At 46.2% G+C, this 20260-nt stretch overlaps 1 protein-coding gene and 2 pseudogenes across 6 annotated transcripts in view; 1 reads left to right on the forward strand and 2 right to left on the reverse strand.

Annotated features, from left to right (window-relative positions):
- The window catches only part of LOC126545894 (uncharacterized protein ZK1073.1), a 362662-nt gene that overhangs the window by 135666 nt on the left and 206736 nt on the right, over positions 1-20260 (reverse strand). The window lies entirely within an intron of this gene.
- LOC126545896 (uncharacterized) lies at positions 5095-9180 on the forward strand (annotated as a pseudogene).
- On the reverse strand, positions 9280-10324 carry LOC140215308 (uncharacterized; annotated as a pseudogene).

The raw sequence follows: 20260 nt of genomic DNA on the forward strand, positions 1-20260 counted from the left end.
CAGAGCATGATTTCGCGCTGGAACACGGTAGAAAATGACATAGTTGCGGTGTCCGCGCGCGACTGCACGATGTGGGAACAAGCAGACGAAACGGAAGTACATCTCCCTTGCCGCAGTGAGAGTAAAACAAAAACCTGCAGACATTCGGTTTTTGTGTTATATTATTTCTCTAAGCGTTAATTCGTCTATTCATGCAACATATTACACAAATAACAGATGTTGCCTAGAACAAATCACGTGTCATTACGAGCGACACCACAGCAAACACGCGCACGTAGGCGCACTAGCACGCCATCCTCCGGCCTGCAGCGCGGCGACCGCGAGGATAGAGGAGGCAACCTAGTTTGCCCGCGCGGCACCAGCGCCGAATGCTCCCCTAGCGGACCGATGGAAGTTTCGAAGGTCGTCGCTGCGCCAGCGCGCGCCCGTGTTCTGTTCGGCGGGAGCGCTCGCGCTGGCTCATGCGCGTTGTTTTTGCGATGGCGAGTGCGACCTCATCAGCCAGTAAAGGTGGCACGCAATACTGCTGTGTTGTTGATTGCCACAACAGCCCCGAAAACACGAAAGGTCGAACGCCGCCCGTGAAATTCTACAGATTTCCGGGGAAGTGGTACGACAAGGACAGACGACAAGCATGGATAACTGCAGTGCGCTGAGTCCCATACTTTCGTATTCGCCTGCAATATCGCGGCCGCTCGATGAAAACAGAATAATGATATGCCTGTTTTTAGTGTGCAACCGTTTGTTTAGTCGTGCTGCGTAGTTGAATTGTGTTGACATCCGCCGCTTGTTAGCGGTAAATGCATGCGTGCTGCGCCGCTGAGCACGCGAGCTCGATTCCCGGCCACGGCGGCCGCATTTCGACGGGGGCGAAGTGCAAGAACACCCATACTACCGTGTGCTTTGATTTTTGTGCACGTTAAAGAACCCCCCGAGAATTATTCCTGAGACTCCCCATTACAGCGTGCATCATAACGATTTCGTGGTTTTGCATGGTTTTGGCAGTTAAAACCCCCGAATTTATTTCGTTATACTCTGCCTTCACTGGTTACTGCATGTAGTGGCTGCAAGACTGCATGTCTACAAGTTGTGTGGTTGACGTGTTGCTGCCTCTAAAGGGGGGTTCATATTATTTGAGAATTCGCATTTGGTTATTCTGCTCAAATCGCAGCACAAGGACACTTTGCCGCTCGACCAAAACATGCACCTAGTAGGTAAGTTGAACTAGGCTAAAAGATTACTCCTGACAGTCCACAATTGCATAAAAAGAATTTGCGCACATCACGCGGATATGCAATTTTAGCTTTGTTACCATGCATACCAATGGCAGACAAGCGCAAGTTGCTGATGTAACTTACGCTTGTAACTGCAAAAAATTACATGTGAATCCTGAAAACACTCTTTACTGCACTATTTGCTCTCGTGACCAAGCAGAGCTGATTAAACTGTGCAATAAAGGTGGAATCGCAAGATATGCGCCGTTGCCCATAAGTAGACAATTTTGGATTTGTTATACGTAGAGCAGACAAGCCTAAGCGTAGCCATGGGGGCATTTAATGCCCCTCTCTAAATAGGTTATATATAAACACACGCTCGCGAATAATAGGGTGCCGGAACACCACCTCTCACTCGTCCTAAATGGGATGTGCCCCAGCAGATAAGCGTTTGTAGGCAACTGACAGTAAGCTGATCGGTCTATAATTTTTCAAGTCTTTGGCGAACCCTTTCTTATGGATTAGGATTATGTTAGCGTTCTTCCAAGATTCCGGTACGCTCGAGGTCATGAGGCATTGTGTATACAGGGTGGCCAGTTTTTCTAGAACAATCTGCCCACCATCCTTCAACAAATATGTTGTTACCTGATCCTCCCCAGCTGCCTTCCCCCTTTGCATAGTTCCCAAGGCTTTCCTTACTTCTTCCGGCGTTACTTGTGGGATTTCGAATTCCTCTAGACTATTCTCTATGCCATTATCATCGTGGGTGCCACTCGTACTGTATAAATCTCTATAGAACTCCTCAGCCACTTCAACTATCTGATCCATATTGGTAATGATATTGCCGGCTTTGTCTCTTAACGCATGCATCTTGCCAATTCCTAGTTTCTTCTTCACTGCTTTTAGGATTCCTCCGTTCCCGAGAGCTTGTTCAATTTTATCCATATTATACTTCCTTATGTCAGCTGTCTTACGCTTGTTGATTAACTTCAAAAGTTCTGCCAATTCTGTTCTAGCTGTAGGGTTAGAGGCTTTCATACATTGGCGTTTCTTGACCAGATCTTTCGTCTCCTGCGATAGCTTACTGGTATCCTGTCTAATGGAGTTACTGCCGACTTTTATTGCACACTCCTTAATGACCGACCAGTGAAAAACGCCATAAGATGTATACCAAAATGTTTGAATGAAAAGCATCTATACCTAATTGAACTCAAGCAGGCTGGGTGACTATGGATGCCGACACCTTCGCCTTTCCTTGACGTGCTAAGTTTACGACGCGTGTGGGTCCTATTTTTCGAAACAATTTTTGCAATAATGTAAAATTAAAGCACTTCAGTAGATACACGAGGTTTGGATACATTCATAGAATACAATATTTACATTTTAACGAATAGCCTGACTTTGTAAGTAGAAAGAATCATGAGCTACAAAACGGGACCAGATTGCCCACACTAGCATTTTATTGTGGCGTTTAATGTGAATTCTCACGAACGGAGGGCGACCTTCCACCTGCAGCAAAACGAGACATGAAAAGCGACGCACTTCCGTTGAGTGCCCGTAAGAAGTTGGCGCTGTAGGGTTACACGTTAGTGTCACAGACAAAGCACTCTTGACAGTAGCCTCGTCCACTGCGGGTTGAACAGTTGTAGGGAATGGGCATCATTAGGATTGGAATAGTTTCGAGCATCCGTGCTTCGAACCTCACCTGAAGTCTTCCTTCGTTAACTCTCCCGGTCATAGACGTGATAAGTAATGTGCCTCAGAGCAGTGGTAAAATGGTGCTGCTGAGATAATAAAGTTTTCATACGTAGATCGCTGGCGGTTATCGGCATTAACTTCCTTAGGCTTGCGAGTGCGTTGAAAGGTATCTGGTTGATAGCGAAAATGAGGATGATTTTCCCGCCTTGGAGGTTGCACGCACGCTTAGTGGCGAAGCTCCTTATGCAGCACCACGCGAGCATGGGCGCCGTGGCAGCCATAAGCAGCGAGAGAACTGCGCTGCACGAGGGCCCACTCATCGGGCTCCAAAGAACACACCACGCAGTTCGACTTCATAGTTCGGCCACTGAGGCTAAGCGCAGAAGCTTCTCACAAGGCTAACGAAGGGACATCAAACAAAGTTTGTTTGACACACGTCATTGTGGGGGCACATCAATTATTATTTCAGTGTTGCTGGCTAAGCAATTAGTCTTTTGTCCACAAGTCGATATACAGTGTCACCCACTTATAGCGAACGTGCACTAAAGCTTGTCCGATATATGAAGTAATTAATGTTTGCGAACCCAAGTACAACAATCTTTTACAATGTGTTGCTGACGGAATTGCTCCGTACAATTGACAAACAGTACGCACTAACTATACGCCACATATATTGCAGTACATTGTGCAAAAAAAGCTACGCGCAGCAAACGGCAATTTCGGCTCGTATCTTCCCAACCCCTTCGTGAATAGTATTCTGAACGGATGGTGTGCGGATGTGATGGAGGTCACTTGCTTCAATGTCGGCGCCACACGTTCGGCACCAGTAGTGCATCTGAATGTGATAATACGTGGAGGACTTTACAATTATTGACAAGCTTTCTTTGTTAACCCTTGTGCCTTTCTTGCTGACCGTGGCTGCCGCCTGCTGCTGTCTCGCCGAATAGCTGACAGTCGAATCGATGGATCGATGTTATGAGCATCCCCTTTGTAACGGGGTGGTGGGTGGCGCCATCAAGGGCTTGTTATTTTATTGCCTAATGTCGTACCTATATTAACGAAGAAAAAAAAACCACGATGAATTCCTATAAGCAAAGTTTCTGAGTCCCTGTTGTGAACTTTGTTTTTGTACGCCTCCGTTGTTTGCCGTTTCCCTGCTTGCACCAATCTTTGGCTTCGCGACGCCAACACCATTTACGAGCGGTGGCGTGCGCTACTTCTCCCACAACAATGGAGGACCAAGGCGGCCTGCGTATGCGGGTCGTTGGCCACTGGTGGAGAAGGCGAGGGGTCCGCCACCCGGAGATAAGACGGGAGAGAGGGCGGAGAAGGCCTGACGTTGCACATGCGTTGCGTCGCCTGAAAGCCGCGGGGACGGTCGCATCTGCGCCTCTAAGGGGAGGTCGGGTACCCCAAACGATGGCGCAGAAAGCCAGCTTGCCTCTTTCAACGCCTATTGCGTTCGAAACCCAAACTTTAGACGTACCCTATAACTGCTCGAAAAGAACGAGGACCCAAGAAACACACACAACGAGCGCAGGCTGCCAAATGTTTATTTTTGGAAAGCGAGCAACACAATTATATTTCATTAGGGAACCTGTGCACGTCTCCGTATTTTCACTCTCGCATGTGCCGAAAAACATGAATATGTAAAAGTTATCTGCTGGGTAACAATGCAGTCCAAGATTGCGAGAAGCGATCACCAAAATAACCATGAGCCATTCTTACAGCGTCATCAAAAGAGGGACAGAAAGCCCTCGGACAATTGCGGCCCAAGGAGCGACCCTCTCCGCCTTGGTGACAGTAAGACCGCAGAGAGAAGTAAGCACTCGGACAATTGGGGACCAAGGAGCGACCCTCTCCGCCGGGTGTGACACAATCGCACGGGCGCCTACCATTGGCCGAAAATGACGACACCTGAGCGGGCTCGCCGATTGGCCGAACGTTACGTGTCTTCGAGACACCGAAGGGCTTAAAAGACACAGACCGGGAGCAGCAAGAGAGCATTCCTGGAGCATTCCTTCATTGATCCCTTTCGAGCTTCTTGCCACGGGCCGCAGCGTCCGAGTTGCTGCCGGCCCGTAATGACTCTATGACTGTTAATTTCTTGGTCGTCTCACTGTAAATAATGTAAATAAACCTCCAAGTTTTCCATCCCGACGCCCTCCTCAACTCTTACACCATGGACGTGCCAGCTTCTCCAGCACCAGCAATCACACTACCACTGGAGGAACCTGAATGCACCGATGGGAATAACGAACCCAAACAACTGCAAGGAGTTGAGGTAGGTTCTGCTGTGCTACCATAAAGTTCCTAGTAAGCGCCCACTCAAAATTTGCAGATTATAAAATAAGGAATGCAAGGTGGGTGCTTTTTGTGTTTGAAAGCTAAAAGGCAGAACAGACATATTGTCATGAGTGACAAACGATGCTACAGTGAAGGAAAAACAACTGAACATTTATTGTGGCAGACTTGTGCCAAAAACAAACGAAAAGCAGCCCTTACTGCCCCCATTAAAAGCACGTCACCCCGATGCTACACAAAGCAAAATAATGGTATACTGAAGAGCAATCTGGAACACAAAACGTGCACAGTCCTATCGAGTGTAGAATGGCTTGAGGAGAATAATGTGAACCACCTCGGGTCGCAAATGGCTGCGTGAAAAAATGTGGGTTTTGTCAACCGCCACTTCATAGTTCGAGTCCCCCAGGCAACGAACAATCCTTTAGGGTCCAGTGCTTGCTGCTGTTACCCCTATTAAAAACATGCGATGGTAGTTCCCTTCTCGGTCATCAAAATGAACGTTCATTCAGTTTCACCTAGTTTGCCAGGGGTACTGTGGTGAGCCATGCATGGGCTTTTGTGTCTTGGTGTGCCTGGTTAGGGCTTCTCAACGTGGCATATAATCGGTATTCTAGGGTAATAGAAAGCTAGAAAACACCTTGTTCTCTTGTCTGAGAATTGTAACATGCCATCAATTTGTTGCAGGTCTCAACTGAGACGCTAGAGACACCGCAAGCCCACAGCAAGGGAGTCCTGATGATTGCCTGCACCCTGTTCGCCGGTGCATGCGAGGCATCCACCGAGGTTAAATTCGTTTCACCTGAACAGCCTGCAACGGTTGACGCAAGTGTCAATGCGGTGTGGTTGGAAGACCACCAACCAAAGGGTTTCTATGGCTACCACACTTTGGTGGACAAGGAAAACGACGATGCCCTCAGAGACCTGACTGGGGTGACAGTTACGGTGTTCCTGGCCCTGTTGAGCCTCTTGCCATAGGTAACTGTTAGATCAGCTTCCAAATGACACCAACGAGAGCATATTCACAAGTAGCTCAATTTGAATTGAACTGAAAAATATATATGCTAATGTCATGGACGTTCCTCGAAAGGTACAGCCTTTTTTATATTTGATGTTGTCCTTTGGGAATTTGACAACCACCTCACACACACAGTTTTTTCTGGTTATGGATAATGAACCGCACAGATGTGTACAAGATGTCTAATGTACTAGGGCTTTCTTTCCATTCTAACGTGCCGTGGGATTTGTCGGAGCATATGGTACTGCAGCATGGCGGTATTTCCCCTCGTTTTCACATGCGTAGCAAAAGTGTATCTGCCAACGAGATTTCAGCCACCTCAGTGCAAGCTGAGTGACATATCGATCACAACTAAAACAAAAAACTGACTTTCTGGTCTGACAATATTTATTTCAGGCTAGTGATGGAGAATTGTTTTCAGCACATTGGCAGTTTAGGAGCATGCTCTCAATAGGAAACCACATGCCCATCCTCAAATCTTAAAACAAGCTCTTCGTACGAGGTGCATAAACATATTAGGCGCTGGAGAAAGTCAGCCATTGGAAAGCGTTTATTTCACCAGACGACAGCCGTGAAATGGCGTCTGTTCTTGCTGGGTTCAAACGCTGGCTTTGTTCGTACATCCGTTGAACTTTTGATGAAGTACATGGTGGTGCAGTGAGATCAGGTGAATCTTTTAATCCTTTCACAACGCACTTCAATATGCAACTAGCTTGTTTTTACCCGTAGCATGGTCCTCGAGCATCAGTGTGCTAATTTATGTATGAAAACAGATTTTTAGTTCCAAATACGGATCGCAGAAAAGTTTTGCAAAGCGACTGAACCTCACACGTGTAAGATGGGTTTGGATCCAATAAGCTAGGAGTGCACGTTTCCTGGTCTTCTCAAGCCTAGCAACATTTTGACAGTGGACAAGACCATCAACTGCATCAGTATTGCCAATGTTGGACTCTGTGGTTTGACAATGAATGAGAAACATATGTCTAAAGTGATACAGGAGGATGCCTAGGCTCGCTCTGGTGATTTTAAGCTTGCATTTGACAATGCGGTGTCAGGATTGGGGGCTCAATCCCATCGCTCGTAATCAGTTGTCAAGATTGGAGACGGGCATGAATTAGATGGTAGCTGGTCCAATCCTTCGTCCAACTTATCCACGCTGAGGACGTTGATGAAGGGAAGGACTGCTTCTCATCGAGAACGAGGAATATGAGTTTATTTACAGTATCTACATAAGGACGTTGCTGTTCATCAGTCTAGCATGACTGTGAGAGAAAGTACACTGAGCAGCCGCACAACAGTGGCTGATAAACACTCGGTCCTCCCTCGATGCCAAAGTGAGGGAAACGTTCGACCCGGAGACGAGCCGCCTCTTCGCGAGGGATTACAAACACACAGGTTCACGGTCCCCCCCCCCCCCCCCCCCCCCCCCGAAGGCAGAGGGCCTTCGCAGAACTCGGAGCTGACCCTCTCAGCGCGGCCGTCGTGGTGTCCATTGTCGTGCTCTTTGAACGGCGCGTGGGAAGGGATCTCCGTAGACGTTCCCGCGGCAACTCTCCCGCTCATAGAAGATCAGGTGCGCGGTGGCGGGTTCAGGCACAAAGCCTGCTTCGTCAAACTCGGCTCCAGCGACGGAGAGTCGAGGACGCGCGTATTGTTCTCCACACACAGTCGACTTAGTGACGCCTTGGCTAGAGGTTTGCGGTGGCGTTCCAAGAAAAGTTTTCCGCCGCTGGCGCAACTGGCTGGCAAAACTTGCACGGTGCCACCTCGGCAGGCCATTCCTAACAGCTAAAACTTGCATGACAGCGGGCTGTTCTTAACAGCGGTCGCTCTAGGCGCCAGGGGGACGAACCTAAGCATCATTGTCAACTGCGACATTCAGATAAGAGTGCAGGCGTGAGACACAAAACAGCACTACAAAGGAGTGTTTGCACCAATGTGCCAGATGCACTGGCCAGAGGAGCTTGAACAAACTTGGGAGGGACGTCTACCCACATCAAAGTACCGCCTGCTTGTGTTCCGACATGAGGCGGTTCGAAGAAACCATTCATACACCTAAAGCACTAAATCAGCTGAACATTCTTTGCGAAATCGTCGACGTTTCTGAATTAGTCAGAACTCAAAAACTTTGAAAGTTGGTTTCATCACTACTCTAAATGTTGTGCTCACAAAATACCTCTCATTTTACAGGTGCGTAGCGAGAGGTACTTGGACCTGGCGGTGGACAGCAAGCTTCTGCTGTTTCTCATGAAGATGATGCATGGCCACACATTCTCTGCATTAGGCGTTTTGTTCGGCGTACATTGAACTAGGGCGTCGCGCATTTTCTATGCCACGCTGTATGTCCTGTCCGTCAGAATCTGAGGGTGGATCAAGTGGTTTTCGAGGGATGTGGTATAAGCATCGATGCCTTCCTTTTGCCGCCTGAACTATCGTAATTGTAGGGTTATAGTAGACTGTCCGGAAGTCAGAATTGGGAAGCCAGGTAAAGTCGCCGATAGGCTAAACTGCTGGAGCAACTGCAAGAGCGACTTTACACTGAAATTTCTAGTTGGGATCACGGCTTCCGGTTATATAACATTCATTTCGAATGTGTTTGGTGGCAGGTAAGCGACAGGTACATCATCGCCAACTCTGTATTGATTAACCTGCTGGAACCGGGGGATATGGTGATTGCGTACAAAGGTTTTTCCCATGTAAAGTGCGACTTGGAAAGTAAGGACGTCACACTTGCCATGCCACCATTTGCAAAGGCTAACAAGCAGTTTACAAAGACGAAGATGGAAGATACTTATAAGGTTGCACCTCACCGTATTCATGGGGAGGTGCATTCAACGCATCAAGATTTTTGCTATCTTGAATGAAAGCCTAAAGTATCACATCGAAAAGATAGTGCATGTGGGCAGCGTGCTGGCTAACCTACAAAGTCCTGTCATCAAGACTGTGTGAGTGCTTTGAACAGAAGCAAATGTTTGGACAGCTTTTATTTTTGCTGTATTGTGCAAGCGTGCTCACAACACATTTCGTTCAATAAAAAAGGAACATGCTTCACAAGTCAACACTGCTAAAGTTTAATAGACTTCGGCGCCTCAGCACAGCTGGGAAGTAGTGCCTAAAAAAACCACTCCAATTTCGGCACAACTTTATTCAGAAAGGAGTCTTTCCTTCTTACTTCTCCACATTTTGACCTTTTTGGTGGGTACACGTAAAAGTCACATATGATCGCGCCTACAACATACTTGCTTATTTGAACTTGTGTGTAGTAGACGTGACTTTCACGTAGTTGCAGCTTTTGTTCTTCACAGTGGAGATAATCCACATTTATGTCCTCATTAACAACGGGCTGTGTCTCGCACCTGGAAGGTGCCTTGATCTGCAGCAAGCGGATTCCTTGCTTTTCGTCCACCAAACCATCTGGGCTACAGCACAACCATGGCTGCACAGTGCTGATGACAAGTCCCACTTGAATAACCTTGCGCACCTCTTTGCATATGTACTCTTGCCGTGCGACTGGTTCAATTGCCACACCGTCTGCACATGCAGCGCTTTTAAAGCAGTGTGGCGGTGCCAGTTGTTTTCCGAAGCTTTCAAAGTCTGCTTGACGTGTCTTTATCCTGTGAGCCTTGGAATTCGCTGAAATTCTCAGTACCCTCTCACAATGTCACTGTGGGCATCCACTCTGTAGAATCGTTTGTCTTGCAATGTTGTTGCGTTCATCCTCTGTCACCACTACCTCAAGAAGGAAGTCCTCACTCACTTCTTCAATTGGAGTGCTCTTTGCTCTAAATATGTCGTTGAGCTGACCCAGTCGCCCGAGGAGTCTGTCCAAGCTTGCTAGATTTTCCTTTACTCGCTCCTCTTGGCGGAGCATTATGCTCAAAGGGGACTTTGAGTTGATGATGGCTCTCGGCACAGGTTGCTTCACCATCATGTCATCTGGATGCTTAGGTGGGTCCATTTCCGAAAATAATACTCCCTTGTTACACATCCCAAGCTGCTTCGCCGATGGCCATTTCCACACATGTGCTATGGATGTCTTCGTTGATGTGTCATCTCAATTGACATACGTAATCACTGCTGCTGAATGCTTGCACTGCCCTGAGACACCACCTCTACAGGTGCAGTGAGCTTGTGTGATGTTCGTTCTGGCATCCAGCTGATGAGAAAAGAAACGTATTCAAGACATTTTAATACTGTACAAAATTGAGGGAACGATTTAATAAGCCTTATTAGCTCACCATCTACCTTTCACAAAATTTGGGAATACAATGCGAGGTCAGCTAGAGCTGTGCAAGATTTATTTATTTGTCAGGAACATGAAGCAGTGAACTGAGTTACCTAGCATATTAGCGTAAACACACCTAGCGGCACGGCACCGCTACGGCTACTCTAGAATCAAGGTAGGACGAAGAGTAGCTGGTCTACAAAAACTGCAGGGTCTGCTGGAAAAATCAGTGTGGCTTTCCGGCCCGCATAAGTAAGCTGTGCGGACCTTGTAATGACAGAAGTGCATAAACATACACGCTTATGCGCATGTGCATTTCTCATATATATTTCACGACGACATTGTGGATTAACAGTTGAAAGTAGTATCTGTCTTGTGTTTGACCTTCCTTTTGTGCCGTGTCCCCTGTTTGTGCTTCACCATTTTTTTTTAAACATAAAAAAGAAACGGTTCATTACACCGCGCGACAAATTTAAGCGAAACACTGCGCAAGACGCGGCGACATGGCTGCGTATAGTCATGACCCGAAGCCGCGGTCGCAACAAAGGACACCGCCTAGTCAGTGGACGCGATTTCATCTAAGCCATCGATAATTCTAAATAGTCTCAATATTTTGCAAGTACACGGGTAGTGGGTACGCACCAAACATATTCTAAGCATGAAATAATAACTTACCTCGATCGTTATGGAGTAAGCCTCTTGCCAGACGCAGGCCTGACGCACGCATTTGGCCTTCAAGACCGACGTCGCCGTAGCGAACCGTTCGTGCACGCCAAAAACATGGCAACTTTGATGCGGTTTTTCGCCTTTCTTCGTAGTGGCATCGCGGAAGAATGATTCCACTACAGAATCTTTATAGCCAGCTCGAAGGACTAATGCGCCAACCACGGGCACTTGCACCGCCATCGCTTCCTATGCAACGAGCCACTACCGTCTGCTACGATTCTCAATACTGCACGCGAGTCGCAGCGCAAGTGGCGCTGCGTGCGGCTTTCAAGGCACACCTGCAGTTTTTCTTTCTTGATACACTTTCTGTTGCTTTTTACCTTCAAGTTTTTGCAAAAGACTTTGAAGGCGCCTGTGATTAAACTTTGAGGGTAACCAGCCGAAAGGAGGCGCCTAACTTGCTGATTGAAACTGGTTTCTAACTTAGTCTCGCATGATTTTTCCAGGGCGGACTTACAAGCTAGGGTTATGTTGGCTCTGTTAACTAGTTTGGAATGTGCACTTTCAAACGGCCATGGGGCCTTCTTTGTCATTGGGTTGTAATACCAGCCGATGTGTTTTGGGTCAAAATGAAGACTAAGGTCCAAAAATTTAAGGGAGTTATCCCTGGCTAAGTCGTAGGTGAATGTGAGCACCCTCCTATCCCCTGAAGCTGATTGGAACATCTTTAATACGCAATCTACGGCATTATTAAGCTTATATTTGTGCGAACACGTGGAGTATGACTAGCAGTCATCAACATAAGGGGAAATGCGCATGACATGATGCCTGGAAATTAATTGTTGAACTCGTTGATCCAACGACGACAGATATATATCGCAAAGAATAGATGCAACTGAAGAACCTATACATATTCCAGCCTTCTGCAGACAGTGCTTTCCATCAAACGCAATGGCTGCGGAACTTAAATAAAAGATTAACTGTTCAAGGAAATGCTCTGTGCTCACCTCTGCCGTATTCTGAAAGGCTACTTCTCCGGTCTCTTGAATTTGTTGCCTAATAGTGGTGAACAGACCGTCATGCGGGATTGAGTAGAACAGGTACTCGATGTCAAGGTCGCTCTTTCAGCCCCATGCAAGCTCATTAGAGCGTGCCCCATGGTGACAGGCAAGAGAAAGAGTAGACCACAGTGTTCAACCATGCACGAAACGCACTACACAGATTGTGCTTGTGGGGTAGTGTATTCCATTCCCTTCACATGTGACAACATTTATATTGGACAAACGGGCAGGTGTTTCAAGGAAAGCGCACGGGAAGACCAGTGGCATGTAAAGAACAAGGCAGGACGTACTTTGGCCCGGAACTGTGACAGATGCAGAGGAAAGAAGAGGGCGGAAGAAACAACCCTTGTGAACCAATTCTTAATAAAACAACGTTCCTGCTTTATTCGAAGGATCAGGCTAAAAGGAAGATTGTCGAAGCGTTATGCAAACTAAAAAATGGCGACAAATGTATCAGCACGCCATCTGTCTTGTTGCTTTCAGAAGTCACTTTTCTGGAATATGCTTTATAACTTTATAAAAAATTTCCTTTTCGTGGTTTAAGGTTTTTTTTGCTTTTTGTCTTTTGGTTTTGTTATTGTAGGTGTTTTGTGCTGTGAATGCCGACGAGTGTTAGTTTTTTCACCACGTTTCACTCTATAGTCACGTTAGTAAAGTCAATAGTCGCCATCACCCCCACTTTCCACGCCTGTTTTCATTAAGGCATATTTGAGCCTTCATGCTTTCATGACGTCATTGCCACATTTGTCGATCGTATGATATTCCACGTTTCTTGTTTATGTTGTTTTTAGCTTTTTCTTACCTTTTCTTGCTTTCTTCAAACGGTTTTATGCCATGATCCTTTCCCTTGCAATGGGTATTGGTAAAGGGACACTAAAGGTTACTATGAAGTCAAGTTAAAGTGATAAAACAATGCGCTAGAACGTCTAAAGCGTCAATATAATCGCGAACAGAGCTTTAGTAACCGAGAAACTGAGGTAAATACATGACACAATTTGAGACCCCCCAGCGACACTCCGGTACTAGCCCGATGACGAAGGCACTTGTTATCCTAATTTACGTCACTAGCAGTCAACTACTCGCAATAATAAGATCATTTCATTAGACTATAAGACGGACGAAAATGCTACTTGTCTACTTCTGTTCGATTCTAAGAAAAAATAACATTTTGACGTTAGCCTTTAGTAGTATGGGTGTCGAAAGATTTCGTTTTCGCTCGACTCTGCGCGCTCGACTCAGCGCCGCGCGCGCTTTGTAGTTTCAGTTGTTTCGCTATAGCGTCGTGCGGCACTGGTTCTGCTGGCTCGCGAAACTTTGGTACAAGCAGCGAGAATGACACGTGCATGTCATGTGGGATGCGCGAACGGTCCGCGGAACTTGGCCAAGGGCAGTTGCAGCGGCGAATCCAACGTTACTTATCAGTGTGTGCCAACGAGTGAACCTCTCCGTTCAAAGTGGTTAAGTGCCGTACCTCTGCCACAGCGCGTTGGCAAAGGGCCCAAAAATCGCATAGTGTGCTCGCTGAACTTTCGTCCAGAGGATTAAGAGTTCAACTCCGACTTACTGAAGTCGCGTGAAGTGCCTTTCAAAGCAATGCTTTCCCGTAGCGCTGTTCCATCGGTCTTGCTATGCTTTCTCCAAAGCGCAAGAACAACTGCAGGTCAACGGTGAGTGCGGCAATTGGTTTTCACGAAGGAAAAGCTACAAATAACCGAATATGTACAGCCATGACATGCAGTTGCCGTCGTAGTAGTACGCAACGACGGCGGCAGCGCGAGCCGGCCCTCAGCAGCAGGTCACGTTCATCAGTGGTTGAATCGCTGAAGTCGAGCCCAGCATCGCGAGCCAATGCGTCGTTGTCAGGGTCATCCATTGCAGCGAGTGTCAAAGTTGGCGTCATAAGATAACCAGCTTATCGTCGCGCGCTTTCCCCTTCCGCTAGCAACGATAGTTCCGCTTTCGCACTATTGTCGGCTTTGTCTTGGCTCTGTTTCTGGCCGCGCGTTTGCGTTTTGCGCAGAAAAGCCGTAGCGCCGTCTGAGGGCGCCGTTTTACTTACCGACGGCACAACGCATGGCCCAACGTCACTATGAGGCCATGACGCCTCATAGGAGGGCGGACGATTTGAACTGCGCTAGAAGTACGCAGACGCTTCAGAACGCATTTTCTCCTAAAATAAGTACCTTCTTCGCATGAAACAAGCGTTTCGGGGTTTCTGGGATGGTATTTCAAAAGACCACGTTGCCTTAATATTAACCTTTTGTGTCCCTTTAAGTGCCATATCCGTTTCCTTCCCGTACTCGCGGTCTCTTCGTGTTTTTCATCCCGTGTTCCTTTTATGTTATCTCTCCCTCTTTTGATGATGCTGTAAGAATGGCTCATGGTTATTTTGGTGATCGCTTGTCGCAATCTTGCACTACATTAATAACAAAATGTTCATTAAAAATCGAAGACTAATATGATATGTTTTCACAGCCCATATAAAGCAGTCGCGGATATTTCCCCTGTTTATCTCCACACCAGTGACTGCCTTGCATGCTCAGGTCCTTCGGTAACTCTGGTAAATAGCACAAAATACCTGGGGCTACACTTCGACGATACGTTGTCATGGAATGTCCACATTGAAGAGCTGCAAAGCGCTTACGTGCTGTGTGTGCTCATTTGTATGCCCTAAAATCTTTCTGTGATGTAACTGTTCGTAAAATGGTTTACAAGGCACCTGGCGAATCGATCATAAAGTACGGAATAACAATTTATGGCTTTGCTTCATTTAGTAGACTTAAGATAATTAACCGCATCCTAAAAAAATGGCCTATAGCCTCTCGTATGGCACACTTGGTCACGGGGAAGATCTCTTGCTGAGCACGTACCAGTCAGACATGTTGTTTGTCGAGCAACAAGTTTTGTTCGACGCCATGTGTAAAAGTTATTTTTCTACTAAATTCAAAAACTTGAACGTGAAATCTCGCAGCTTACGTCAGACAGAAAAATATGTGGTACCTCGTGTGTACACAAACTACGGCAAGAGAACTCGTGCTTTCTACGTGCCAGCTAATTTCAATAAATTGAATGAGAATGATATTGCGGGAACATTTAAACAAATAAAATCACATTCAAGGTCATGGGTGATACGTAATGTCCATATTCTCTGAAGTTTTCTTCGGGATTTGAAGCATGCGAACCTGATTGCGAAGTCATCTCTAATGTCAATGTGTTTTTTTTCCCTGTTGATGCAATAATATCTTTTGTTCAAATAATATCTTTTGTTCAGTTTTTGCAATATCATTCTTTTCGATATTCTTTTTATTAATTTATTTATTTGTACACATATCAGTGCTACCAGCTGACTGCCCAGCCTCGCACACAAGCAATGTTGCTTATGCGGGCTGGACCTGTAACCATGACATGACTGGATGTAATAAAGATTATTATTATTATTATTATTATTATTAGGCAGCAGATAACTTTTACGTTTTGATGTTTATCGGCGCATGCACGAGTGACAATACGGACATAAGTTCCCGAATTTGTTTTTTATGGGGTTTTACGTGCCAAAACCACTTTCTGATTATGAGGCACGCCGTAATGGAGGACTCCGGAAATTTCGACCACCTGGCGATCTTACCTAAATCTAAGTACACGGGTGTTTTCGCATTCCGCCCCCGTCGAAATGCGGCCGCCATGGCCGGGATTCGATCCCGTGACCTAGTGCTCAGCAGCCGAACACCATAGCCACTGAGCAATTACGGCGGGTTAGGTTCCAGAATTAAATATATGTATGTTGCTTGTTTTCCAAAAATAAACAGTTGGCAGTCTGTGATCGTGGTGTGTGTTTCTTTCTTGTGTCCTCACGCAGTTATCAGAAACGTGTAGAGCTACGAACCAACCAGACCGCCGGAACGTCCTACGAAACCTCAACCTAGGAATCGTCGCGCCAACCAAGCACGACTTCGACATGCCGCGACACACGCTGCGAAACGAGAGCACTTGCTGCAATGCAAGCCTGAAGCCAGGCGTACAACACTGGTGCTTGACGACGATCAACGGGCTTGCCGCAAAACGTGAACACATCGCATTTCCTCTATGAAATACCTGAATAAAGCATTCACTTTAACTCTGCACTAACAGTGAATAAACACAAACCTGTGTTTCAGCCCTCCTTATGCATTCCAGCAAAGCTTCGCTGTGTATAGATTCCAACATAGCACATTGGATCTGCCACCATTCTTTTACTACGAGAATACTTGATAACAGCACGAAAGAACTGCAGAGAGAATGTGTACCGATGTAGCACCATGAGTATATTTTTGGGGGCACTGTTATTCGCGTATTGTAACAAGTTCTGTTTTCAACCAATATGTTTATTAGTTGGCATATTTCGCCGAGCCGCGCCCACTACAAGGAAAAACAAGTCGTTTATATCAAAGTTCGCGATAAGCACCGGATAGGTGAGCTTTAGTAATGATAGGCTTCACACAACCTATTAATTAATCAATTTACATATTTACTGCCACAGAATAAGCATCAAATTTGAGGCCCTTCAGTGTTCCCGCATTTGACTGGCCCTATTGTGGGACAGGCCGCCATTGGAATATGAACCTGGCAACGTTTAACGCTAGAACGGTATCTAGTGAGGCGAGTCTAGCAGTGCTATTGGAGGAATTAGAGGGCAGTAAATGGGATATAATAGGGCTCAGTGAAGTTAGGAGGCCAAAAGAAGCATATACAGTGCTAAAAAGCGGGCACGTCCTGTGCTACCGGGGCTTAGCAGAGAGACGAGAACTAGGAGTCGGATTCCTGATTAATGAGAACATAGCTGGTAACATACAGGAATTCTATAGCATTAACGAGAGGGTGGCATGTCTTGTTGTTAAACTTAATAAGAGGTACAAAATGAAGGTTGTACAGGCCTACGCCCCTACATCTAGTCATGATGACTAGGAAGTCGAAAGCTTCTATGAAGACGTGGAATCGGCGATGGGTAAAGTCAAAACAAAATACAGTATACTGATGGGCGATTTCAATGCCAGGATAGGCAAGAAGCAGGCCGGAGACAAGTCAGTGGGAGAATATGGCATAGGCTCTAGGAATAGCAAAGGAGAGTTAGTAGAGTTTCCAGAACAGAATAATATGCAGATAATGAATACCTTTTTCCGCAAGCGGGTTGGCCGAAAGTGGACGGGGAGGAGCCCGAATGGTGAGACTAGAAATGGAATCGACTTCATACTCTGCGCGAACCCTGGCATCATACAAGATGTAGACGTGCTCGGCAAGGTGCGCTGCAGTGACCATAGGATGGTAAGAACTCGAATTAGCCCTCACTTGATGAGGGAACGGAAGAAACTGGTACATAAGAAGCCAATCAATGAGTTAGCGGTAAGAGGGAAACTAGAGGAATTCCGGATCAAGCTACAGAACAGGTATTCGGCTTTAACCCAGGAAGAGGACCATAGTGTTGAAGCAATGAACGACAATCTTATGGGCATCATTAAGGAGTGCGCAATAGAAGTCGGTGGTAACGCGGTTAAACAGGAAACCAGTAAGCTATCGCAGGAGACGAAAGATCTGATCAAGAAACGCCAATGTATGAAAGCCTCTAACCCTACAGCTAGAATAGAACTGGCAGAACTTTCTAAGTTAATCAACAAGCGTAAGACAGCGGACATAAGGAACTATAATATGGATAGAATTGAACAGGCTCTCAGGAACGGAGGAAGATTAAAAGCAGTGAAGAAGAAACTAGGAATAGGCAAGAATGAGATGTGTGCGTTAAGACACAAAGCCGGCAATATCGTTACTAATATGGATGAGATAGTTCAAGTGGCTGAAGAGTTTTATAGAGATTTATACAGTACCAGTATCACCCACGACGATAAGGTGAGAGAGAATAGGCTAGAGGAACTTGAAATCCCACAAATAATACCGGAAGAGGCAAAGAACGCCTTGGGAGCTATGCAAAGGGGGAAGGCAGCTGGGGAGGATCAGGTAACAGCAGATTTGTTGAAGGATGGTGGGAACACTGTCCTAGAAAGATTGGCCGCCCTATATACACAATGCCTCATGACCTTGAACGTACCGGAATCTTGGAAGAACGCTAACATAATCCTAATCCATAAGAAAGGGGACGCCAAAGACTTGAAAAATTATAGACCGATCAGCTTACTGTCCGTTGCCTACAAAGTATTTACTAAGGTAATCGCAAATAGAATCAGGAATACCTTAGATTTCTGTCAACCAAAGGACCAGGCAGGATTCCGTAAAGGCTACTCAACAATAGACCATATTCACACTATCAATCAGGTGATAGAGAAATGTGCGGAATATAACCAACCCTTATATATAGCCTTCATTGATTACGAAAAAGAATTTGATTCAGTCGAAACCTCAGCAGTCATGAAGGCACTACGGAATCAGGGTGTAGATGAGCCATATGTAAAGATACTGGAAGATGTCTATAGCGGTTCCACAGCCACCGTAATCCTCCACAAAGAAAGCAACAAAATCCCAATAAAGAAAGGCGTCAGACAGGGAGATACGATATCTCCAATGCTATTCACAGCATGTTTACAGGAGGCATTCAGCGACCTGGAGTGGGAAGAATTGGGGATAAAAGTTGATGGAGAATACATTAACAACTTCCGATTCGCTGATGATATATTGCCTTGCTTAGGAACTCAGGAGACCAATTGCAATGCATGCTCACTGACCTGGAGAGGCAAAGCAGGAGGGTGGGTCTAAAAATTAATCTGCAAAAACTAAAGTAATGTTTAACAGTCTCGGGAGAGAACAGCAGTTTACGATAGGTAGCGAGGCACTGGAAGTGGTAAGGGAATACATCTACTTAGGGCAGGTAGTGACCACGGATCCGGATCATGAGACTGAAATAACCAGAAGAATAAGAATGGGCTGGGGTGCGTTTGGCAGGCATTCTCAAATCATGAACAGCAGGTTGCCACTATCCCTCAAGAGGAAAGAGTATAACAGCTGTGTCTTACCAGTACTCACCTACGGGGCAGAAACCTGGAGGCTTACGAAAAGGGTTCTGCTGAAATTGAGGACGATGCAGCGAGCTATGGAAAGAAGAATGATAGGTGTAACGTTAAGGGAAAAAGAAAAGAGCAGACTGGGTGAGGGAACAAACGCGGGTAAATGACATCTTAGTTGAAATCAAGAAAAAGAAATGGGCATGGGCCGGACATGTAATGAGGAGGGAAGATAACCGATGGTCATTAAGGGTTACGGACTGGATTCCAAGGGAAGGGAAGCGTAGTAGGGGGCGGCAGAAAGTTAGGTGGGCGGATGACATTAAGACGTTTGCAGGGACAACATGGCCACAATTAGTACATGACCGGGGTAGTTGGAGAAGTATGGGAGAGGCCTTTGCCCTGCAGTGGGCGTAACTGGGCTGATGATGATGATGATGATTGTGGGCCAGCGAAAAGAAAAATCCGCAACTTCACCTGCTAGGCAAGGCCGGGTTTTCGTGTAGCAGCTCATACCGGGTACACCCTATAGCCTATACATTTTGCCACCCGCGTAGTGAGCACACGACTTCTGTACGACAGAGTGCCTCACGTTGTTCCCAAAACCTCAGTTCTTCGGCGCCGCCTCAGTTTCCCACCTGAAGTTTGACTCACATTCGCACCTGGTGTAAGCATCGATTAGGAGTTTCATTCGTTGCATTATGAAAGTAAAAAAAAAAACTAAGACTGTTCTGATACTAACCTGTCATGAAATTAAAAATACCACATACAAGGTATCAGAACAGATAAAGTACAAATTTCGCAAGGTAAAGACAGATATTTTGGAAAATGATCCCCACTTGTATAAGTGCATTTCCCGAAAAATGTTTGGAGAACGATTAAACATCATTCTAATCCTAGTGACATACTTGTCATAGATGGATTATGTGGAAGCGACGATAAGGTAATAGCTTCCGATTTCAATAACCCGCTGTGGTTGCTCAGTGGCTACGGTGTTGGGCTGCTGAGCACGAGGTCGCGGGATCGAATCGCGGCCATGGCGGCCGCATTTTGATTGGGGCGAAATGCGAAAACACACGTGTACTTAAATTTAG

This window comes from Dermacentor andersoni, chromosome 1 (genome assembly GCF_023375885.2).
Source record: "Dermacentor andersoni chromosome 1, qqDerAnde1_hic_scaffold, whole genome shotgun sequence".
Classification (NCBI taxonomy): Eukaryota; Metazoa; Arthropoda; class Arachnida; order Ixodida; family Ixodidae; genus Dermacentor; species Dermacentor andersoni.